The sequence below is a fragment of the Phoenix dactylifera genome, unplaced genomic scaffold, assembly GCF_009389715.1.
Source record: "Phoenix dactylifera cultivar Barhee BC4 unplaced genomic scaffold, palm_55x_up_171113_PBpolish2nd_filt_p 000359F, whole genome shotgun sequence".
Taxonomy (NCBI): domain Eukaryota; kingdom Viridiplantae; phylum Streptophyta; class Magnoliopsida; order Arecales; family Arecaceae; genus Phoenix; species Phoenix dactylifera.
This window is the reverse complement of record NW_024067816.1, coordinates 429,959-454,848: the sequence shown is the minus strand read 5'-3', so window position 1 is coordinate 454,848 and position 24,890 is coordinate 429,959. Positions and strand designations below refer to the sequence as shown.

At 39.2% G+C, this 24,890-nt stretch overlaps 1 non-coding gene and 1 pseudogene across 1 annotated transcript; one reads left to right on the top strand and one right to left on the bottom strand.

Annotated features, from left to right (window-relative positions):
• Positions 1-3,476: 3,476 nt before the first annotated feature.
• On the bottom strand, positions 3,477-3,574 carry LOC120105758 (annotated as a pseudogene).
• Positions 3,575-17,688: 14,114 nt separating this feature from the next.
• On the top strand, positions 17,689-17,795 carry LOC120105757. The gene has a single exon (XR_005508070.1). It is a non-coding gene; the product is annotated as a small nucleolar RNA R71 (small nucleolar RNA).
• The last annotated feature ends 7,095 nt before the right edge of the window (positions 17,796-24,890 follow it).

Below are 24,890 nucleotides of genomic sequence, written 5' to 3'. Positions count from 1 at the left end.
AGCTTGGGGAGTTGCTTCATGGATGAAAGAAAGAGCCGGTTTGGCTTTGGATTTCCCTCGCTGCCGTTGGGAATTTGAAGATGAAACGATTGTTGTGACGCTTCTGCTGCTGGAAAAGAAGTGGAGGACTCGGCTTGGGACTCTTCTCCTCTCGATGGCTGCTGGCCTCCTCCTCTTCCGTCGCTCGCTCCATGCTTGGATGAGCTGGGAGGAAACAGGGGAAATGTCTTGGTTTCATGCTGCCATGGACGTTCACGGATGCGTGCTCGAGCGGATGGGGGATTGCTGAAGTGGAATGCAAACGGTTTGGCTTCTTTCCTTTGCTGCCGTTGATGTTTTGAGTATAGATGAATGATGGGAAGAAAGGAATGCAGTTGAATATTCTTGAAACGGGGGAATCCGAAACCATGAATGAGATGTGGCTTGAATTGAAGAGCCGGTTTGGCTTAGGTCCCTTGGGATTTATTTAGGTCCCATGGGTTTGATTTAGGTCCCATGGAGGAGATGCCATGATGCTTGGAAAGCCACATGGACGGTTTTGATGATGCTAGGAAGCTCCACGATGCGGGCATTTGTGCTAGCTGAAACATGTGGTTACAGTGATATGAATTTCATGCGAATGACGGGCGACGTGAGGCTCAGATGAGACGCTAAGGATTTGTTGAGCTCGAACTACCGGGCATTGGGCTAAAATCCAGCATTATAGGGTCTTTTGAATTACATGCACTCAGACACAGATAAAGCATTAATTAATTAATTTTATTAATAAAAATTAGCTATAATACTAATTAAGATAATATGAAAATTTTACTTTTGTACTCTCATCACACCCCCCAACTAGCTTATTGCTAGTCTCTAGCAATTTAGTGTGAAAATGATAAAATGAGGGTGCAAAAGTATTGTTTATTTTATTAATATATGATGAGAGCACAAAAGTGTGATCTACACATCACTTAAATTAGTATTATTGCTAATAAATAATGATAGAAGTGCTGTATTAATATTATATTTTTGTGGGGTGCAGGTGATCAAAACCACTTCATCGCAGCTTCATTTTTCTGCAAGCCTAAGCATCTGCAAGCCGGCATCTATTCCACGTGTCCGCCCGCGTGGAAGAAACGAGCATCCTCCTCTTTCCCCATTTCAAAGGCTTTTGGAGTTCACAATTTATCTGCACCCACCGCTTCATCCACGTGTTCACCCAGCTCCAACGATCAAGCCCAGCCGTCCATCATCCATGGAGCTTCTTCCGCGAGCCATCCACCATGTCACAGCGCGTCCTAGCATCAACAAAGCATCCGAATCCAGTGATCACATCCAAGTTCCCAGCGATTTCAGCTCTCCCGAGATCCCAGCAATCGTGATTCCGATCCACCCGCGCTTCCCAGCATCTTCGAATCCTTCCGCGATGGAACAACAGAGAATCCCAAATCCCGTGATGCATTCCAAAGCTTCCACGATCCAGCTTTCCCAGCATCCCAGATTCTGCCTCATCCGCGAAGATCCCAGCGTCCGCATGGAGTTTCTTCCGCGAGCCATCCACGGTTCAGGTACCACGCACCCTAACCGAGTCCGTGATTCCGGCATCCCGTGATTTCAGCATCGGCGATCAACTCCCGTCTGCGTCTTAGTTTCATCTCAGCCATCCAAGAGTCTTCATCCTTCGGCATCAGAATCCACCCGTTGATCTCCACTGCGAGAGATCAGGGAACATTGCTGGCCCAAGAGTTTGTGAACTATATGAGGCTCTCTCGGTCAAGGCTGGGGGATCATTCATTCGAGAGAAAAAAAACAGAGGAGCTCCCCCTGTCATTAGAGAAAAGAAGAGAGGGAAACAGGGGAGCCCCTGTTTCCGAAAAAAAAAAGAAAAGAAAAAAAAAGGAGTTTTCTTTTATGTTAATGGAGAGCTGATTTCTTAGGGAGGGAGATGGAGGAACCTTTGATGTATTGCTTTTTGAAGTAAACTCTAAACTTTTGCTTTCAATGATTTATATTTATTGATATATTCTTGATTCATGTGTAGTTATTTCATAGATAGATCTTTAATGGATTATGATTATTGATATATGGATTGCTTTAGTATTTGATTCATCGTAGACGTAGAAAGCACGACGGATGCTTAGAAATTGAGTTCATATGTTCATGAAACATATACCATGATTAGATCTATCCTACATTTAATCTTTAATCAAGAATCATAAAGTTTATTCCTTGGATGCAATATCATCAAGGGGGATTCCAGATCCCTACCATCTTTATTTCATTGAATTTTGTTTATTATTCTTTGCATTTAATTTCTGAAAATCAAAACATCATTTTAATCCACAAATTTATTGAATTGATTAATCTGAAATTATACTAAATAATCTCACATATATTTCGTTCCCTAAGGATTCGACCTCGGATTCCCGAGAATTTACTACTTGTGCGATTCTCCTGCACTTGGAAGAACAATTTTATTTTTGCATTAAGTTTTTGGCACCGTTGCCGGAGAACGGCTTAGTTATTAGTATAGTTTTAGATTTAATTAGTACCCTATCAGTTAGATTGAACATTATAGTAAAACTAAAACTGAGAAAAAAAAAATATTTATTGCTGTTTTTTTTTATTCCCTACACAGTCTGCATCAAACTCTGATATCTGAGTAATCCACCGTCTGATTGCACTCAAATTTCGTCGGCTGCTGTAGACACATGTTTCTTTCATCTGAACGGTCTGATTGATATTCTGATACTTTTATGATCATTAAATTAATATAAACTTTGCTACTGTCTGCTTTGAATTTTCTGTGTTTAATTTTTTTGTTTAGAATCAGAATTTTATTATCATCATATCTCATTAACCCTTGTTGCTACTTGAAAATTGATAAGAACTTTAAGAAAAGATCAAGGGTAATCATTAAAAACAAAAAAACAAAAAAACAAACAAATAAATAAACTCTGAAATTTTGTATGCTAGGTTGGAATAGGGACAACACTGGACGTCTGAGTCGACAACCTTTTGACAATTCCTTAGATCACATTATTGAAACTTTTTCGCAAAATCTCAGATCTGGTGAGATGGCTGATGATGATGTAGGAAGTCACCATGGTAATGAAGGTAGACCCCCAGTTATGACACTTCGACAATACTTACATCCCACTAGGACTAATCAACCTTCATGCATGATTATTCCTGAAATTGTAGGACACTTTGAAATCAAACCAGGAGTAATTCAATTGCTGCCAAAGTATCATGGAATGGAATCCGAGAACCCTTATCTTCATCTTAAGGATTTTGAGAAAATTAGTATCACGTTTAGAGTGCCAAATGTATCGGAAGATGTCCTTAAATTAACCTTGTTTCCTTTTTCCTTGAAGGATAAAGCCAAAACATGGCTGAACTCCTTGAGACCAAGATCGTTAGGAACATGGCATGATATGCAAAGAGAATTCTTGAAAAAATTCTTTTCCGCACAAAGGACTAACTTTTTGAAAAGGCACATTAGTAATTTCCAACAAAAAGACCATGAAACATTTTATGAATGCTGGGAGAGATTTAAAGATTTGCTTCTCTCTTGTCCTCATCATGGGTTTGAAACATGGAGAACCATTAGTTTCTTTTACGAGGGATTGTCTCCACAATTAAAACAATTTATAGAGACTATGTGCAATGGTCTATTTCTGGAAAAGCAACCCGATGAGGCATGGGACTATTTAGACTCTCTCGCAGAGACTGAACAATTATGGGATACAGGGGATAGAGTGAATAAACCTTTGCCTAAGCCTACTAGCATTCCACACGGGGGCCTTTACAACCTTAATACTCAGGATGATATTCAAGCTAAAATGGCAGCCCTTACTAGGAAGGTAGAGGAAATTGAACTTAGAAGGATTGAACCCGTCAAGACCGTAGAACATAACAGCGAGTGTTGTAGATTTGCGAGATGCCTGGCCATCTCATCACTGATTGCCCCACAATACCCGCATTCAAGGAAGTCTTGCACGATCAGGCCAATGTTATGAATACCTATCAAAAATCTTTTAATAATCCTTTTTCGGGTACTTACAACCCTGGATGGAAGAACCATCCAAATTTCAGGTGGAGGAATGACCAACCTCAACAAGTATATAACCCAACTCCTCCACCTCCGCAACCTCATTATGCACACCCACCCCCTCAAAAATCCAGTCTCGAAGAAACTTTGCAATCTTTCATGCAAGGTCAAGCCAAAATCAATGATGAATTAAGAAATCAACTGACAACGCTGACCACTGTTTTAAGTGCTCAAGAGAAAGGTAAGCTACCAGCTCAACCACAACCTAATCCTCAAGTCTATGGCGGTAGTAGTGCATCATCTTCAACTTTGCATAAAGAGCAAGCAAAGAGTATAATAACTTTGCGAAGTGGAAAGATTATTGACCGACCAGTTCCAGAACAAACACAAGTCATACCTGATTCTGACCCTCCCAAGACAAAAGAAAAGGATAATGAAGAAACTGAAGCACCAACAGCTACTGAAAAAATTGAATGTCCTTTTCCTGCACCATTTTCACAAAGATTAAAGCCCTTGCAAAAGCTTGAACCAAACTCTGAAATTCTTGAGCTTTTTAAGCAAGTAAAAATCAATGTACCTCTTCTTGATGCAATCAAACAAGTGCCCTCCTATGCAAAATTTTTAAAAGATTTGTGCACTGTCAAGCGTCGTTTAAATGTCAAGAAGAAGGTATTTCTGGCTGAAAATGTGAGTGCAATTTTACAGCATAACATTCTTCCTAAATATAAGGATCCAGGTTGCCCAACTATCTCGTGCATCATTGGCAATTTTAGGATTGAGCGAGCATTGCTAGATTTAGGAGCGAGTGTGAACTTGTTGCCATATACGGTATATGAGCAACTCGGGTTGGGTGAGTTAAAGCCAACAACTGTGACCTTACAATTAGCTGACAGGTCAGTGAAGGTCCCTAGAGGGATTATCGAAGATGTGTTGGTCCAAGTAGACAAGTTCTATTTTCCTGTTGATTTTATCGTACTGGACACACATCCGGCTTCCAATTCACCATCTCAGATTCCGGTCATCTTAGGACGCCCATTCCTTGCAACTTCTAATGCATTGATTAATTGTAGGAATGGTGTCATGAAGCTTTCTTTTGGAAATATGACCTTGGAACTGAACGTCTTTAGTATAGGTAAACAACCCAGTGATCATGAAGAAAGTAAAGAAGTTGAATGGGTTGAAACCATTGCGGAAGAATATTTGTTAAAAGAAACATTTACTGAATCGGCCGACAATGGTTTGATAGATTGGTGTTCTGAAGGTACTGCTGATGATACGGTCCCACCTATTTTAGATAACTCGGATGTCATGATGGTCAATGGGTGGAGACCGAGAATAGAGGAATTTGAACATTTGCCATCTCGAGGAGCAAAGATAGTACCATCCCATGAACAAGCACCTAAGCTCGAGTTGAAACCTTTACCGAAGGAACTCAAGTATGCCTTTCTTGGATCCGATGACACTTTTCCTATAATCATCTCATCTGATCTTGATCATGCCCAAGAAAGAAAATTACTTGGTGTTCTAAAGAATCATAGAGGAGCTTTAGGGTGGTCTATTGCAGACTTGAAGGGGATTAGCCCTTTAATTTGCACGCACCGGATATATTTGGAGGACAATGCCAAAACCACAAGGCAAATGCAACGCAGGTTGAATCCTACGATGAGAGATGTGGTTAAAGCAGAAGTCCTCAAGTTGCTTGACGTGGGTATTATTTACCCAATTTCCGATAGCAAGTGGGTAAGTCCTACTCAAGTCGTGCCCAAAAAAGCAGGTCTGACGGTAGTCAAAAATGAGCAGGGTGAGTTAGTCCCGACTCGTGTCCCCACGAGTTGGCGCATGTGTGTTGACTATCGAAAATTGAATTTGGTCACTAGGAAAGATCACTTTCCCTTACCCTTCCTAGACCAAGTTTTGGAAAGAGTTGCAGGACATAATTTTTATTGTTTTCTCGATGGCTATTCCGGATACTACCAAATCGAGATTTCACCAGAAGATCAAGAGAAGACTACTTTCACTTGTCCTTTTGGTACATTCGCTTTCCGTCGGATGCCGTTCGGGTTATGTAATGCACCTGCAACATTTCAAAGATGCATGCTCAGTATTTTTGAAGACATGAACGAGAAGTTTTTGGAAGTGTTCATGGATGATTTTTCTGTTTTTGGCGATTCTTTTGATGATTGTTTACTACATTTACAAGCTGTCTTAGCTCGGTGTATAGAAAAGAACCTGATACTGAATTGGGAGAAATGCCACTTCATGGTGCCAAAGGGAATTGTCCTAGGACATATTGTTTCATCGAAGGGCATGAAAGTTGATAGAGCTAAGATTGACTTAATCACCAAGCTACCTGCACCCAAGACGGTTAGAGATGTTAGATCATTTTTGGGTCATGCCGGATTTTATAGGAGGTTCATCAAGGACTTTAGTGTCATAGCCCGACCATTATGTAACCTCCTATCCCTTGATACACCGTTCAATTGGACTGAAACCTGTCAAGAGGCATTCGAAAAGTTGAAGTCTATGCTTAGCACTGCACCCATCGCGCGACCACCCGATTGGTCATTACCTTTTGAGATCATGTGCGATGCTAGTGACTATGCGATAGGAGCTGTCCTAGGACAACGCAAGGATAATAAGCCATATGTCATTTACTATGCAAGCAAAACTTTAAATGATGCTCAAATGAATTACACCACCACCGAAAAGGAATTGCTTGCAGTAGTATTTGCATTAGACAAATTTCGCACTTATATCCTTGGTGCTCCTATTGTTATCTTTACGGATCATGCAGCGCTAAAATATTTACTGGATAAGAAAGAGGCTAAACCACGCTTAATACGATGGATTCTTTTACTCCAAGAATTTGACATCACTATCAAAGATAAAAAGGGAGTAGAGAATGTGGTTGCTGACCATTTATCACGGCTAGTTATTAATGATTCGGTGCCACAGTTGCCCATCAAGGACTCGTTCCCTGAAGAGCAATTGTTTGCACTTTCTACTATGCCATGGTATGCTGATATTGTAAACTTTCTTGTCACTAACCGGATGCCGGAGCATTGGGGATCGAATGATAAGAATAATTTCTTGCGTGAAGTAAGAAATTATTATTATGATGCCCCCTATTTGTTCAAGTATTGCAATGATCAAATCTTTAGAAGATGCATACCAGATCATGAGATTCAAAGTGTACTCTCTTTTTGTCATGCCAGTGCTTGCGGAGGACACTTTGCATCTAAAAAAACAGCAGCTAAGGTGTTACAATGTGGTTTTTTTTGGCCTACACTATTTAAAGATGCCCACGAGTTCTGTAGGACATATGACCCATGTCAACGTATTGGAAGTCTAACTCGTAGGCAAATGATGCCTCTTCAGCCCATTACTGCTATTGAAATTTTTGACATGTGGGGCATGGATTTTATGGGCCCATTTCCACCATCTTTTGGATATGAGTATATTTTAGTTGGTGTTGAGTATGTGTCAAAATGGGTAGAAGCTGTTGCCTGTAGAACTAATGATCACAAACCTGTTTTGAAATTTCTTAAAGAAAATATTTTTTCACGGTTTGAAATGCCCAAAGTTATAATTAGTGATGGGGGAAAACATTTCTGTAATAAGCCTTTTGAGATCCTATTACGAAAGTACGGTATCACTCATAGAATTGCAACTCCTTATCACCCGCAGACTAGTGGCCAAGTAGAGTTAGCCAATCGGGAAATTAAACGAATTTTAGAGAAAACGGTGAATCCATCACGCAAAGACTGGTCTTTAAAACTTTCTGACGCATTGTGGGCTTACCGTACTGCTTATAAAACTATTCTTGGTATATCCCCGTATTGGCTAGTCTATGGAAAAGCATGTCATCTACCTGTTGAAATAGAGCATAAATCGTATTGGGCCATTAGAAAATTAAACTTTGAACTATCAGATGCTGGTTTAGCTAGAAAAATACAACTAAGTGAGTTGAATGAAATTCGTCGGGATGCGTATGACAATGCTAGACTTTGTAAAGAACGAATAAAAATTAGGCATGATAAATCAATTCTAAGAAAATCTTTTGAACCTGCACAAAAAGTTCTTTTGTATGACTCTCGCTTACATCTGTTTCCTAGAAAGTTACGATCAAGATGGACAGGTCCTTTCATTGTAAAAACTGTTTTTCCACACGGGGCAGTTGAAATTGAGAATCCACAGGATGGTCAAATTTTTAAGGTAAATGGACACAGATTAAAACCTTTTTTTGAAAATTTTGCAGATGAAGAGGACTCCTTTTCCTTGGGGGAGCCTTCTTATGACTGAACATGAAGGCCAAGGTATGTGTATATTAGTTAGAATTATTTTTTTTCTTTTATTTCTAGTTTTCTTCTTATTTTGTAGGTCTTCTTTTCTGGAAATCAACAGCTCAAGGTATTCTTCTTCTCTCTATTATTTTCTCTATTGTCTCTCATATATAGTTTTCTTGCATCTTTTACATTGAGGACAATGCAATGTTTAAGTTGGGGGGAGGAAAATATTTTGATCAAAAAAAAAAAAAAAAACTTGTTTTTGCATTTGATTTATTCTATTAATTTCTTTGCTGAGCAAATGCACATGTATTTTCATATTGAGTTTGTGCAACTATTAAGGCAAGGAACACATGCATACTATGATTGATCAGAGACCTATTATTAGATCCCCACACGTGTACTTAATGATAATAGGAAGGCCTCAGGAGTTCATATTTGTTAACTGCATTTTTGTTAGCCTTATCCATAAAAGAAGTATGAGTGTCCTTGTTCGTACCATAAGGTTCATGATTTGGTTTTCATATAAAAATAGAGGTTGAATATCCCGACTAGATTACTTAGGTGCCTTATGATCCGACCTTGGTTGACCTATAGTCACAATGCAGTCACATATATAATAAAAATATCTATATGGTTCAGTCTACCATCTCTTTTCTTGCATTATTAAAAAAAATAATAATAAAAAAAATTATTATTAAACAAAAAAAATTTATGATGACAAGTCTGTCCTCGTGGCGTAGTCTGGTTCGAGTAATTAAGCCCGAGGGGTGTTTCACCTAATGTCTTGAGCCAACTGGATCGAGAGTCATTGGCTGAAAGCTTGCTACATGGACCTTACTAGAGCCTAATGGGGTTGGACTATTGTAATTGTCATTTGTGTTTAAAAATAAAAAATAAGCATGAATAGGGTTGGTCGGACTGAACCTAGCGACATGTGGTAATGACTGGTTTGACTCCATTGTGTTGGACCTCTGTGTACCCGGGTTGTTTAGTTGGGATTGATAGCTCTTTCTTTATATGCGAACCATTCTTCACAAATTTAGACAACATGTGATATTCTGAAAATTTGATGGATCAGGTTCTAACAAATTGTAGAAAATACTTGTGAACTTGAGTAGTGCACCTAAAACTCAGGCGGTGCCCGATTGTGGTGGAGGTATTAGTACTCTGAGAAAGTCATGCGATTTGATGCACACTACACTTTTATATTTCCTTGCTTTGACAGTTGCCATGCTTGAAAATATATATCAATTAATTACATGTGTATTAGCTTAGGATTTATTTCATATTTTTTAGAATCTCATGTCATATCATTCATGATGTTTGTGGGTAACATCCCTGAAAACCCTTACGAGACAACACTCGTCCACTAGGGTAACCTAGGGGTTTAACGGCTTGTTGCACGTGCTAAGTGCAATCGTGATTCCTACGAAAGTGAATATTTATCTTAATTTTATACAATTAGTTCTAATAAAACATCAAAGGATCAACCAACACTTTTTGCACTCTCATTTTATTATCTGCTCGTTAATTGCTAGTGACTAGCAATAAGCTAGTTGGGGGGTGTGATGAGAGCACAAAAGTGTGATCTACACATCACTTAAATTAGTATTATTGCTAATAAATAATGATAGAAGTGCTGTATTAATATTATATTTTTGTGGGGTGCAGGTGATCAGAACCACTTCATCGCAGCTTCATTTTTCTGCAAGCCTAAGCATCTGCAAGCCGGCATCTATTCCACGTGTCCGCCCGCGTGGAAGAAACGAGCATCCTCCTCTTTCCCCGTTTCAAAGGCTTTTGGAGTTCACAATTTATCTGCACCCACCGCTTCATCCACGTGTTCACCCAGCTCCAACGATCAAGCCCAGCCGTCCATCATCCATGGAGCTTCTTCCGCGAGCCATCCACCATGTCACAGCGCGTCCTAGCATCAACAAAGCACCCGAATCCAGTGATCACATCCAAGTTCCCAGCAATTTCAGCTCTCCCGAGATCCCAGCAATCGTGATTCCGATCCACCCGCGCTTCCCAGCATCTTCGAATCCTTCCGCGATGGAACAACAGAGAATCCCAAATCCCGCGATGCATTCCAAAGCTTCCACGATCCAGCTTTCCCAGCATCCCAGATTATGCCTCATCCGCGAAGATCCCAGCGTCCGCATGGAGTTTCTTCCGCGAGCCATCCACGGTTCAGGTACCACGCACCCTAACCGAGTCCGTGATTCCGGCATCCTGTGATTTCAGCATCGGTGATCAACTCCCGTCTGCGTCTTAGTTTCATCTCAGCCATCCAAGAGTCTTCATCCTTCGGCATCAGAATCCACCCGTTGATCTCCACCGCGAGAGATCAGGGAACATCGCTGGCCCAAGAGTTTGTGAACTATATGAGGCTCTCTCGGTCAAGGCTGGGGGATCATTCATTCGAGAAAAAAAAAACAGAGGAGCTCCCCCTGTCATTAGAGAAAAGAAGAGAGGGAAACAGGGGAGCCCCTGTTTCCGAAAAAAAAAAGAAAAGAAAAAAAAAGGAGTTTTCTTTTATGTTAATGGAGGGCTGATTTCTTAGGGAGGGAGATGGAAGAACCTTTGATGTATTGCTTTTTGAAGTAAACTCTAAACTTTTGCTTTCAATGGTTTATATTTATTGATATGTTCTTGATTCATGTATAGTTATTTCATAGATAGATCTTTAATGGATTATGATTATTGATATATGGATTGCTTTAGTATTTGATTCGTCGTAGACGTAGAAAGCACGACGGATGCTTAGAAATTGAGTTCATATGTTCATGAAACATATACCATGATTAGATCTATCCTATATTTAATCTTTAATCAAGAACCATAAAGTTTATTCCTTGGATGCAATATCATCAAGGGGGATTCCAGATCCCTACCATCTTTATTTCATTGAATTTTGTTTATTATTCTTTGCATTTAATTTCTGAAAATCAAAACATCATTTTAATCCACAAATTTATTGAATTGATTAATCTGAAATTATACTAATAATCTCACATATATTTCGTTCTCTGAGGATTCGACCTCGGACTCCCGAAAATTTACTACTTGTGCGATTCTCCTGCACTTGGGAGAACAATTTTATTTTTGCATCAATATATATATATATCAACATGCATGAATTAAAATAAATACTCACTTTCGTAGAGCATTACGATTGCACTTAGCACGTGCAACAAGCCGTTAAACCCCTAGGTTACCCTAGTGGACGAGTGTTGTCTCGTGAGGGTTTGCAGTGATGTTACCCACAAACATCGTTTTTAAGTTAGAAGATACTTTAAAACATAGCAACTCTTAAGGCAAATGTAAATGTGACGTCTCAGAATACCTATACCTCCACCACAATTGGGTACCCTTTGAGTTCTAGGTGCACTACTCAAATTCATAAGTGTTAACTACCATTTGTTAGCTCCCGATCCACAAAATTTTCCGAATATCACATGTTATTTATCCAGAATGGTTCGCATATAAAAATGAAGCTATCAATCCCAACTAGACATCCCAGGTACACAGAGTTCTAAAACAATGGAGTCAAACCAGTCATCCACACGTCACTTGGTTTAAGTTTAACTAACTTACTCATGTTTAATTTATTTTTATTTTTTATTTTTTATTTTTATTTTTATTATTTTTTCACATAGTGACTACAATAGTCCAACTCCATTAGGCTCTAGTAAGGTCCATGTAACGAGCTTTGGGTCAATGACTCTTGATCCAGTTGGCTCAAGGCATTAGGTGAAACACCCCTCAGACTTAATTACTCGAACCAGACTACGCCACGAGGCCAGACTAGTCACTTATTTTAGTCATTTTCACCTTTTTACGCGAACACTCGCTGCTTTGTAGGCAAGAGGCCCGGTTACTCAGTGAAGACAAACTGTATTATTTCTCTCCTTTTTTTTATTTTATATATATATATATATATACATATGTAACGTGACTGTATTGTGACTATAGGTCAACCAAGGTCAGAACATAAGGCACCCAGGTGATCTAGCCGGGAATTTCAAACTCTATCTTTATGTGAAAACCAAAACATGGACTTTAAGACAAGGACACTCGTACTTCTCTTGTAAATAAGGTCAACAAACAAATAGGTAACACAAGTAAACTCCTGAGGCCTTCCTATTGTCATTGAATACTTATGTGGGGATCTAGTAATAGGTCTCTGATAAGTCATAATGCGCTCCTTGCCTTAATAGCTACACATATTTAATTCTTTGAAAAAAATTAAAGTGGTAATTAAATGAAACAAAATATATGTTTGTTATTATTATTACTATTATTATTATTATATATATATATATTATTATTATTATTATTATTATTTTTTTATTATTTTTTTTTGAAAGATATGACAATTAGTATGATATATAGAAAAATACAGTAATCTCTCCCCCCAACTTAATTTCAACATTGTCCCCAATGTTGCAACATGAATGCATAAAATATGGCTTTAATGATTGTAGGAAGGATAATAAGGCTAAAGGTGAGAATTTACCTGATAGAATGATTGCATACTGTTGTTGCTCTCCAATTGTCATATTAACATAAAATGAAAGAAAGACAAATTATGATACAAAGAGAGGATCTCTAGCAGATATAGAGATCAATCCTGATAAACAGGATCGCCCAGATTAGTAGATTCAACCTCTGGGATAAAGTTGTCTAAAAATAACTTCAAACGTTGGCCATTTACTTTAAAAATATTATCGGTGTTTGGATTCTCTATCTCAACGGTTCCATACGGATAAACAGTTTTAACTATAAAAGGGCCGGTCCACCTAGATCTCAATTTTTCTGGAAATAAATGAAGTCTTGAATTATACAATAGAACTTTCTGGGAAGGCTCAAATGTTTTCCTTATAATATTTCTATCATGAAAGACTTTCATTTTATTCTTATAAATTCGAGCATTCTCATATGCTTTATTCCTTATTTCCTCTAGTTCATTAAGTTGAAGTTTGCGTAGTGAACTAGCCTTATCCATATCAAAATTAAATCTCTTAATAGCCTAGTATGCCCTATGCTCCAATTCCACAGGCAAGTGACAAGGTTTGCCAAAAATAAGACGGTACGGAGACATACCAATCGGGCTTTTAAAAGCAGTACGATAAGCCCAAAGTGCATCAGTTAAACGCAAAGACCAGTCTTTGCGATTTGGGTTAACTGTTTTTTCCAAAATATTCTTAATTGATCGATTGGAGACTTTAACTTGTCCACTTGTTTGTGGATGATAAGGGGTGGCGATTTTATGGGTGATTCCATATTTTCGCATTAAAGCCTCAAAAGGCTTATTACAAAAGTGTGAACCCCCATCACTGATGATGGCTCGAGGCGTTCCAAATCTGGAAAGAATGTTTTCCTTTAAAAATTTTAGAACAGTTTTATGGTCATTATGTTTGCAAGGAATTGACTTAATCCATTTGGAGACATAATCTACAGCTACTAAGATATACAAATTTCCGAATGAAGGAGGAAATGGACCCATAAAATCTATTCCCCAACAATCAAATATTTCGATAATTAAAATTGGGTTGAGGGGCATCATATTCCTACGAGTTATCCCACCCAACTTTTGACAACGCTCGCAAGCTTTGCAAAAGTTATGGGAATCTTTGAACAAGGTGGGCCAATAAAAACCGCACTGTAAAATTTTTGCAGCCGTTTTCTTAGCAGAGAAATGACCACTGCAAGCTTCAGAATGACAAAAGAAAATGACACTAATAAATTCGTCATTAGGTACACATCTCCTAATAATTTGGTCTAGGCAGTATTTGAAAAGATAAGGATCATCCCAGAAGAAATTTTTTATTTCGGTCAGAAATTTTCTTTTATCCTGTTTATTCCAATGAATCGGAAGTTCACCCGTGACAAGAAAATTTGCAATGTCTGCAAACCAGGGTGACGACGTGATCTCAAAGAGTTGCTCATCAGGGAAAGTGTCTCTTATGGGTGAATTGTCTATGGAATCTGGAAGAGTGAGTCGGGACAAGTGATCAGCTACTACGTTCTCTACCCCCTTTTTATCTCTTATTTCTAGAAAAAATTCTTGGAGCAGAAGGATCCACCTAAGCAAACGCGCTTTAGCATCCTTTTTTGAAAGAAGGTACTTAAGGGCAGCATGGTCAGTGTAGATAATGATTTTGGATCCAATCAAGTAAGACCTAAATTTGTCTAGTGCAAATACTACAGCAAGTAGTTCCTTTTCCGTAGTGGTGTAATTCTTTTGTGCACTATTTAAAGTCTTACTTGCATAGTAGATAACATAAGGCTTTCTTTCTTTTCTTTGCCCTAGAACTACCCCAACTGCATATTCACTAGCATCACACATAATTTCAAAAGGAAGTGACCAGTCAGGTGGTTGCATGATGGGAGCAGAGGTCAGCAAGCTTTTAAGTTTATCAAAAGCTTTTTGACATTCTTCAGACCACACAAATTGGGTTTCCTTTTGAAGGAGATTACATAAGGGTTTAGATATTGAGCTAAAATCTTTAATGAATCTCCTATAAAATCCTGCATGACCCAAAAATGAGCGTATATCTTTGATAGTTTTTGGGTTGGGTAAGTTAGCAATTAAGTCAATTTTAGCCTTGTCTACTTCAATTCCTTCAGATGAAATAACATGCCCGAGAACAATTCCCCTAGTTACCATGAAATGGCACTTTTCCCAGTTTAAGATTAGATTCTTCTCCTCACACCGAATTAAGACTAGTCTTAAATGGTCCACACAGTTTTCAAAAGAGGAGCCAAAAACCGAAAAATCATCCATGAAAACTTCTAAAAAGCGCTCAACCATGTCGGAGAAAATACTAAGCATGCATCTTTGGAAGGTTGCAGGAGCATTACATAATCCAAAAGGCATTCTCTTGTAAGCAAATGTGCCAAAAGGACATGTAAAAGTGGTCTTTTCCTGATCTTCAAGATCAATTGCAATTTGGTTGTAACCTGAATAGCCATCTAGGAAGCAATAAAATTTATGTCCTGCCAACCTTTCTAAGATTTGATCAATAAAAGGTAGAGGAAAGTGATCCTTCCTAGTGACAGAATTAAGTTTTCTATAGTCAATGCATACACGCCAACTAGTGGGGACCCTAGTTGGAACTAATTCATTGTTGGCATTTTTGACTACAGTAACACCAGATTTTTTCGGGACCACTTGGGTTGGACTTACCCATTTACTATCTGAAATTGGGTAAATCATACCCGCATCCAGAAGTTTCAGAACTTCTGCCCTAACCACATCCTTCATGTTTGGGTTTAATCGACGTTGAGGTTGACGAGAAGGTTTGGCATCAGCTTCTAAGTGGATTCTATGAGTGCAAATTGAGGGACTAATTCCCTTGATATCAGCAATTGTCCACCCTATTGCTCCCTTATGCTCCTTGAGAATTTCTAATAATTTTAGTTCTTGACTTTGTTCGAGTTGGGATGATATGATCACAGGAAAAGTCTCTTCTTGACCAAGGTATGCGTATTTGAGCTCAGATGGCAAAGGCTTTAGCTCAAGTTTAGGTGCTTGAACACTAGATGGTAGAGGACTATTGTTGCATGTGGGCAATTCTTCAAAACGAGATTTTCACCTATCTGTATCCAACAAAGGAGCTGAATCTAATATAGCACTGATTTCTCTTTATCTCTGTATGTCCAAAATGAGTTAGGCATGTTTCTAAAGGATCAGAAGAAAGAGATGGAACAAGAGCATCTTCTACAATGGAGTCGATCAGATTAACTCCATGAATCTCATCATTTTCGTTGTCATTATCGGGTTGTTTGCAAATGTTAAATATATTAAAATCTATAGTCATATTCCCGAATGACATTTTCATTATTCCATTTCGACAGTTGATCAAAGCATTGGAAGTAGCTAGAAATGGACGGCCTAAGATAACAGGTATTGGAGTGGTATAATTTATGACAGGCTGGGTATCTAATACTATGAAGTCGACTGAAAAATAGAATTTATCAATTTGGACAAGTACATCCTCGACCACTCCTCTTGGTATCTTAATAGATCGATCAGCAAGTTGGAGAGTAACCTTGGTGGGTTTTAATTCACCAAGTCCTAATTGTTCGTAAACTGAATAGGGCAGTAAGTTAACACTTGCACCTAAATCAAGAAGGGCTCGTTGTATCCTAAAGTTTCCTATGATGCAAGATATGGTAGGACAACCAGGATCTTTATACTTAGGTGGGGTGTTGTGTTTGAGAATAGCACTCACCTGTTCAGTTAGAAAAGCTTTCTTTTGTACATAAAGCTTTCGCTTTATGGTACAAAGATCTTTTAAAAATTTGGCATAAGATGGGATCTGCTTAATTGCATCTAATAAAGGAATGTTAATCTTTACTTGTTTAAAAATTTCCAGAATTTCTTGGTTAGGTATTCCCTTTTTAGCTGCAAGCAAGCGCTGAGGAAATGGAGCAACTATCTTATGATGAGGTATTAGATCATCTTGTTCAGTATTATTTTCATCCCTTTTCTCAATGGATTTTTTAGGTCTGTCATCCTTCATTGGAATTTCTTTGTTAATTATTTTTTCGCTACGGAGGGTCGTAACAGACTTAACTTGTTCAAATTTAGGTTGGGATGAACTTGCTTCATGGACCTCATGTTGACCCTTTGGGTTAGATTGAGGTTGGGCTGGAAATGTCCCTCTTTCCCTAACATTAAGTTGAGCCTCAATTCTACCTACAGAATTTTTAAGTTCTTGGAGTGATTGCATTGTATTCTGATTTATTTGAGTCTGCCCTTGCATGAAGGTTTGCAAAGTATCTTCAAGGGATCTCTTATGGGGTGGCACATAGGGTATGGAATTCCCTTGAGATTCATTGGCAGCGGGTCCATGTCTCCAACTAAAATTCGGATGGTTTCGCCAGTTAGGATTATATGTTTCAGAAAATGGTCCCTTATAAGCATTTGTGAAATTCGCTTGATCATGCAACACTTCTTGGAAGGCGGGGATTGTAGGACAATCCTTGGTTAAGTGTGCATTACTCTCATAGATTTCACAAATACTTTCATCTATAGTAGGTGCCTTTCCTGTATTGGCTCTGCTTAATTCAATGGCTTCAACCTTCCTAGTTAGATTAGCAATCTTTAAATTTACATCATTTTCTTCTTTAACATGATACATTCCTCCTTTAGTATTAGTCGGTATTTTAGGTTTCTCGTTCTTATCTATTGTATCCCAAGCCTGTGCATTTTCTGCCAACAGATCAAAATAGTCCCAGGCTTCCTCTGGTTCCTTATTCATAAATTCACCATTACACATCATTTCCACGAATTGTCTCATATTGGAGGACAAACCATCATAAAAGAAACTAATGACCCTCCAAATTTCATATCCATGATGTGGGCAAGCAAGCAGAAGGTCCTTAAATCTTTTCCAACACTGAAAAAATGTTTCTCCATCTTTTTGTGCGAAGTTCATGATATTTCTTCTAAGTGTATTCGTTTTATGTGTTGGAAAGAATTTCTTTAAAAATTCTCTTGTCATCTCTTGCCAGGTAGCTATGGTCCTAGGTCTTAAAGAATGTAACCATGACTTAGCTTTTTCCTTTAAAGAAAAAGGAAATAACTTAAGCTTAACTACTTCTTCAGTGACATCATTGAAATGAAGTGTTGAACACACTTCATCAAATTCTTTTAGGTGCAAATAGGGACTTTCAGAATCAAGTCCGTGAAACTTTGGGAGTAATTGGATTATTCCTGGTTTCATGTCAAAAGCTCCCGCAGTAGTAGGAATAACCATACAGGATGGGGTACTGGCCCTAGTGGGTTGTAGATAATCACGAAGCGTTCTACTAGGTAGGTCATCTTGGTATTCATTATCTCCATGATTACTCTGACTATCCTCCATTTGATTAATTGAACTTTTATCCCTTGATTCAACTCGAAATAATCTTTTCGTTTTATCCCTTTGCCACAACCGCATATACTGACCAATTAACCAGTCGACTTTTTTTTTAATTATTATTATTATTATTTATTTATTTATTTATTTTGTATATATATATATATATTTTTTAGAGTTTTGGATGAGTATGAATATTACCTAAAGCTATGAATATTGACACCCTGCTACTAAAATTATTCACAATCAAACAATATCAAAGCATAGCACCCTTATTTCTAATGTTTTCCTAAAAATTTCTAGACAGCTCCTAACTGGTTTGAAGAGTACACTTAAGCCTCCAATCCGGTCTAATAACCTAGTCGACCAGGTAAGCTTCCAGGTAAGTAGAGGGGTCACGATGCGTATAGCAAAGGTCCAACTTAAAACCCACTTTCCTCGAACAGAAACTGTCTCCCTTCAATCACTTAGAGGGACAAAGCTTGCCTAGACATCGACCGGGGTCATAGAGCGAAATTGGTGCAACTTTCAGTGGTCTTCGTCCTATTGAGCTCGAATATCCTTAGGGGCCAACGTCTAGTTGATTATAATTAGGCTTAGGATATTTATGCACTAGGATGATTTTTGGGCTAAGGACGAGTGATGAAATTCCGACCTTATCTTTTTAATGGGTTCAGCCCTTAGATTATTTTATGCAAATGCTTTATACTATATGCAACAATCAAGAAGATTTTTAACATTTTATGTCATGACATTAAATTGCATTTGAATAGTTGATCAAGCAAACTAGCTAAATTTTTTTCTTTTTATTTATTTATTTTTTTATTATTTTATTATTTTAATTAATAATTTTTTTAAATAATTTTTTTTAAACAAGAGTAAAATTCTAATCTAGGAAAAATAGAACTAGTATGAACAAAACAGGAAAATTAATTTAAATACTCACGGCGGGAGTTCGTTCACTCCGGAAATCCAAAAATGTGATCTTGATCTTCCTCGTTACTGGTCCTGCTTTGTATCGTCCTTGAATCTGAAAAGATTTAAAATTTCAGCTGTGTTAAAAATAAAGAAAAATTGAAGAACTAGAAATAAAGAGTTGAAATTTTCAGCCTTGTTCTCGTTCGCACGTTGCAAATTTCCGGCAACGGCGCCAAAAACTTGCTACGTCTTTAATCTTGCTCTTTTTAAAAGGAAAATTAAATGTAGAATACCCCAAGTATAGGGTGTAGCAAAGTAATATTCTCGGTGAGTCCGAGATCGAATCCACAGGAATTTGACAGTGAACAAAAACTAAAGGCTAAATAATATTCAGATTGACAAAAATATAACTAAGGCATTAGGATTCAGCCTAGCACTTAATCATGCTTTTCCTAAAATCATCTATTAATCATAATAAAATAGATTTAGTTTTATGGGCAGTATTACAGTAATTCTATTTTAAACTACAGGGATTTCTAAGTATCTGTTATACCCAGAGGAAATAACAAATCAAAAAAATATATAAGTTTGAAATAATTCTTATAAATCTACTGCACCATAAATCAAATCAAAAACATTAAAATCCCATTGATGATTAAAGAAAATACATGAAGAAAATGCTAGTTTTTTTCCCTAGCCTTAGCTAAAGGAGATTTAGCTATCCATATGAGATGCAAGCATTTTTATAAAAGGGATTAGCATAAAATAAATAAAATAAGCATAAATCCCTTTTTCTTTCTTTTTTTTTTGGTTTCCTTTGGTTGAGAAAACAGAGTGCTCTGTTTTCTCTTCTCTCTCGCGTCTCCTCCTCCTCTCGCCCGGCTGGCTCCCTTCCTCTTCCGTCACAGCTGCTGGCCTCCTCCTCTTCCAGAACGGCCCCCTGGTCACCACTCTCTTTTCTGGCTTCTCCTCCTTCGCACGCTTGGCTGAGTAGATGGATCGGAAGAGGAGGTGCAGATGGATGGCTTCCTAGTCGCCTCTCCCTCTTGCTCCGTGTCCTTCTCTCCTCCGTGGCCTCTTGTCCTCTCTCGCTCGGCTGGGAAAGATGTGGATGTTGGCTTCGTAGCCTCTCCTCCTTGCTCCACCGGATCCCCCTGGCGGAAACTGCTACCAATTGGATGGATCCGGCCGGCTGCCTTCTCTCGGATTGCCCTCTTCCTCCAATCCCTCTACCGTGTCCTCCTCCTGCCTGATCCGTGGCCTCCTCCCAAGCCCGGCTGGTAAGATCCTCCCCCTTCTTCCTGATCCGTCCCCACCGTGGTCTCCTGTCCCTTGCTCCGTGTCCTCCTGTCTCCACCGGATGTAAGATCAATCTCCTCCTCTCTTCTTCACCTGGGTCCTTTTATAGGCTGCGGTTGCTTGGGACGGTTTTGAACACTGATGAGACGCGGCTTGGAGATGGGAAGTTGCTGGGAAACCATGGGTGTTGGGAAGACTCCTTAGATGGCTGGAATTTATTCGCTGGGAAGGGAGTGGAGGACTCGGCTGGATGAAACAATCGAATGCCACGACGCTTGGGATGCTCTTCATGGCTGGGACGGTTTTCTGTTGCTTGGAAGCCGAAAGAGCTTGGGGAGTTGCTTCACGGATGAAAGAAAGAGCCGGTTTGGCTTTGGATTTCCCTCGCTGCCGTTGGGAATTTGAAGATGAAATGATTGTTGTGACGCTTCTGCTGCTGGAAAAGAAGTGGAGGACTCGGCTTGGGACTCTTCTCCTCCCGATGGCTGCTGGCCTCCTCCTCTTCCGTCGCTCGCTCCACGCTTGGATGAGCTGGGAGGAAACAGGAGAAACGTCTTGGTTTCATGCTGCCATGGACGTTCACGGATGCGTGCTCGAGCAGATGGGGGATTGCTGAAGTGGAATGCAAACGGTTTGGCTTCTTTCCTTTGCTGCCGTTGATGTTTTGAGTATAGATGAATGATGGGAAGAAAGGAATGCAGCTGAATATTCTTGAAACAGGGGAATCCGAAACCATGAATGAGATGTGGCTTGAATTGAAGAGCCGGTTTGGCTTAGGTCCCTTGGGTTTGATTTAGGTCCCATGGGTTTGATTTAGGTCCCATGGAGGAAATGCCATGATGCTTGGAAAGCCACATGGACGGTTTTGATGATGCTAGGAAGCTCCACAATGCGGGCATTTGTGCTAGCTGAAACATGTGGTTACAGTGATATGGATTTCATGCGAATGACGGGCGACGTGAGGCTCAGATGAGACGCTAAGGATTTGTTGAGCTCGAACTACCGGGCATTGGGCTAAAATCCAACATTATAGGGTCTTTTGAATTACATGCACTCAGACACAGATAAAGCATTAATTAATTAATTTTATTAATAAAAATTAGCTATAATACTAATTAAGATAATATGAAAATTTCACTTTTGTAGTCTCATCATTTCTTATCCAACAAATATTTTAGTGCCGCATGGTCCGTGAAGATAACAATAGGAGCACCAAGGATATAAGAGCGAAATTTATCTAAGGCAAATACTACTACAAGCAATTCCTTCTCGGTGGTAGTGTAATTCATTTGAGCATCGTTTAAGATTTTGCTTGCATAGTAAATGACATATGGCTTATTATCCTTGCGTTGTCCTAGGACAGCTCCTATCGCATAGTCGCTAGCATCGCACATAATCTCAAAAGATAATGACCAATCGGGTGGTCGCACGATGGGTGCAGTGCTAAGCATAGACTCTAACTTCTCGAATGCATCTTGGCAAGTTTCAGTCCAATTGAACGATGTATCAAGGGATAGGAGGTTACATAATGGTCGAGCTACGATACTAAAGTCCTTGATGAACCTCCTATAAAATCTGGCGTGACCCAAAAATGATCGAACATCTCTAACCGTCTTGGGTGCAGGTAGCTTAGCAATTAAATCGATCTTAGCTCTATCTACTTCCATGCCCTTCGATGAAACAATGTGTCCTAGGACAATTCCCTTTGGTACCATGAAGTGGCATTTCTCCCAATTCAATATCAAATTCTTTTCTATACATCGAGCTAAGACTGCTTGTAAATGTGACAAGCAATCATCAAATGAGTCACCAAAAATGGAGAAGTCATCCATGAACACTTTCAAAAACTTCTCGTTCATGTCTTCAAAGATGCTGAGCATGCATCTTTGGAATGTTGCAGGTGCATTACACAACCCGAATGGCATTCGTCGAAAAGCAAATGTGCCAAAAGAACAAGTGAAGGTAGTCTTCTCTTGATCTTCTGGTGAAATTTCAATTTGATAATATCCCGAATAGCCATCGAGAAAACAATAGAAATTATGCCCTGCAACTCTCTCCAACACTTGGTCTAGGAAGGGTAGAGGAAAGTGATCCTTTCGTGTGACCAAATTCAGCTTTCGGTAGTCAACACACATGCGCCAACTCGTCGGAACACGAGTTGGAACTAGTTCACCTTGTTCATTTTCTACCACCGTCAAACCCGACTTCTTAGGGACGACTTGAGTAGGGCTTACCCACTTGCTGTCGGAAATTGGATAAATAATACCCACGTCAAGCAACTTGAAGACTTCTGCCTTAACTACATCTTTCATCGTAGGATTTAACCTTCGTTGCATTTGCCTTGTGGTTTTGGCATTGTCCTCCAAATATATCCGGTGCGTACAGATTAAGGGGCTAATTTCCTTCAAGTCGGCAATAGACCACCCTAAGGCTCCTTTATGATTCTTTATAACACCAAGTAATCTTTTTTCTTGGGTATGATCAAGTCCAGACGAGATGATTACAGGAAAAGTGTCTTCGGGTCCAAGAAAAGCATACTTAAGTTTCTTGGGTAAGGGTTTTAATTCGAGCTTGGGTGCTTGCTCATGGGATGGTATTATTTTCGCCTCTTGAGGCGACAACCTCTCAAATTCTCCTACTTTTGGTCTCCACCCATTGACCATCTTGATATCCAGATTATCCACAATAGGTGTGACTGACAAATCATCATCATCGGTTCCATTAGGACGCCAATCAATTAAGCTATCATTGGATGGGTCGTTAATTGCTTTAGCTAACAAATATTCTTCTGCGATGGTTTCAACCCAATCAACCTCTTTACTCTCTTCGGGATCATTGGGTTGTTTGCACACATTAAAAATGTTCAGTTCTAAGGTCATGTTACCAAAAGAAAGCTTCATGACGCCATTCCTACAATTAATCAATGCATTAGAAGTTGCAAGGAATGGACGTCCTAAAATGACCGGAATCTGAGACTGTGAGTTCGAAGCCGGATGTGTGTCCAATACAATAAAATCGACAGAAAAGTAGAACTTGTCTACTTGGACTAATACATCCTCGATAATCCCCCTTGGCATTTTAACTGACCTGTCAGCTAATTGCAAAGTGACGGAGGTTGGCTTCAACTCAACTAAACCAAGTTGCTCATATACAGAATATGGCAACAAATTCACACTCGCCCCTAAATCTAACAATGCTCGCTCTATCCTAAAGTCACCTATGATGCATGAGATGGTTGGGCAACCTGGATCCTTATATTTAGGGAGAATGTTGTGCTGCAAAATAGCACTCACATTTTCAGTTAAAAATGCCTTCTTCTTAATATTTAATCGGCGCTTGATAGTACACAAGTCCTTCAAAAATTTAGCATAAGAGGGTACTTGTTTGATTGCATCAAGAAGAGGTATGTTAATCTTCACTTGCTTAAAAAGCTCAAGAATTTCAGAATTAGGTTCGAGCTTTTGCAACGGCTTTAACCGTTGTGGAAAAGGTGGAGGAAAAGGACATTCAACTTTCTTGGTAGAAGTTGGGACCTCAACTTCTTCTTTGTCCCTTTCATCGACTTTGGGAGCATCAGAATTAGAAGTGACCTGCGGTCTCAATGGGGCGGTCTGATTAATGACTTTCCCATTACGCAAAGTCATGATGCTCTTTGCATGTTTTGTATGCGAACTAGAAGGAGCTGTATTATTACTACCATGCATTTGTGGGTTAGGTTGGGGTTGAGCTGGAAGCTTACCCTTCTCTTGGGTACTGAGGACGGTAGTCAACATTGACAATTGGTTCCTTATATCTTCAAAATTTCGAGTGTTTTGAGCGTTGATATTAGCTTGATCTTGTAGAAAAGTTTGTATAGATTGCAAGGTATCCTCGATATTCGGCTTCTGAGAGGGTGGTGATGCAAAAGTAGGATGTGCAGGTGGAGGAGCTGAATGGTGTGACTGTTGAGGATGATCATTTCTCCACCTAAAATTTGGATGATTCTTCCAACCAGGGTTATAGGTATTCGAGTATGGATCGCTATAAGGCTTTTGGTAGGAGTTCATAGCATTTGCTTGATCGTGCAAAACTTCTTTGAATGCCGATATGGTGGGGCAATCTGTAGTGGTATGACCCGACATATCGCAGATACCACAACACTCGTTTCTAAGCTCTATAGTCTTGACAGGCCTAACCTTCCTAAGCTCAATTTCTTCTACCTTCCTAGTAAGGGCTGCCATTTTAGCATGAAGATCATCCTCAGTTCTGAGGTTGTAAAGGCCTCCCTGTACAGAGCTAGTAGGCTTAGGTAAAGACTTGGTGTTTCTATCCCCGTTATCCCAAAGTTGGGCAGTCTCAGCAAGGGAATCCAAATATTCCCACGCCTCATCAGGGTGTTTTTCTAAAAATCTACCATTGCACATGGTCTCTACAAACTGTTTCAATTGTGGAGATAAACTTTCATAAAAGAAGCTAATGGTTCTCCAGATTTCG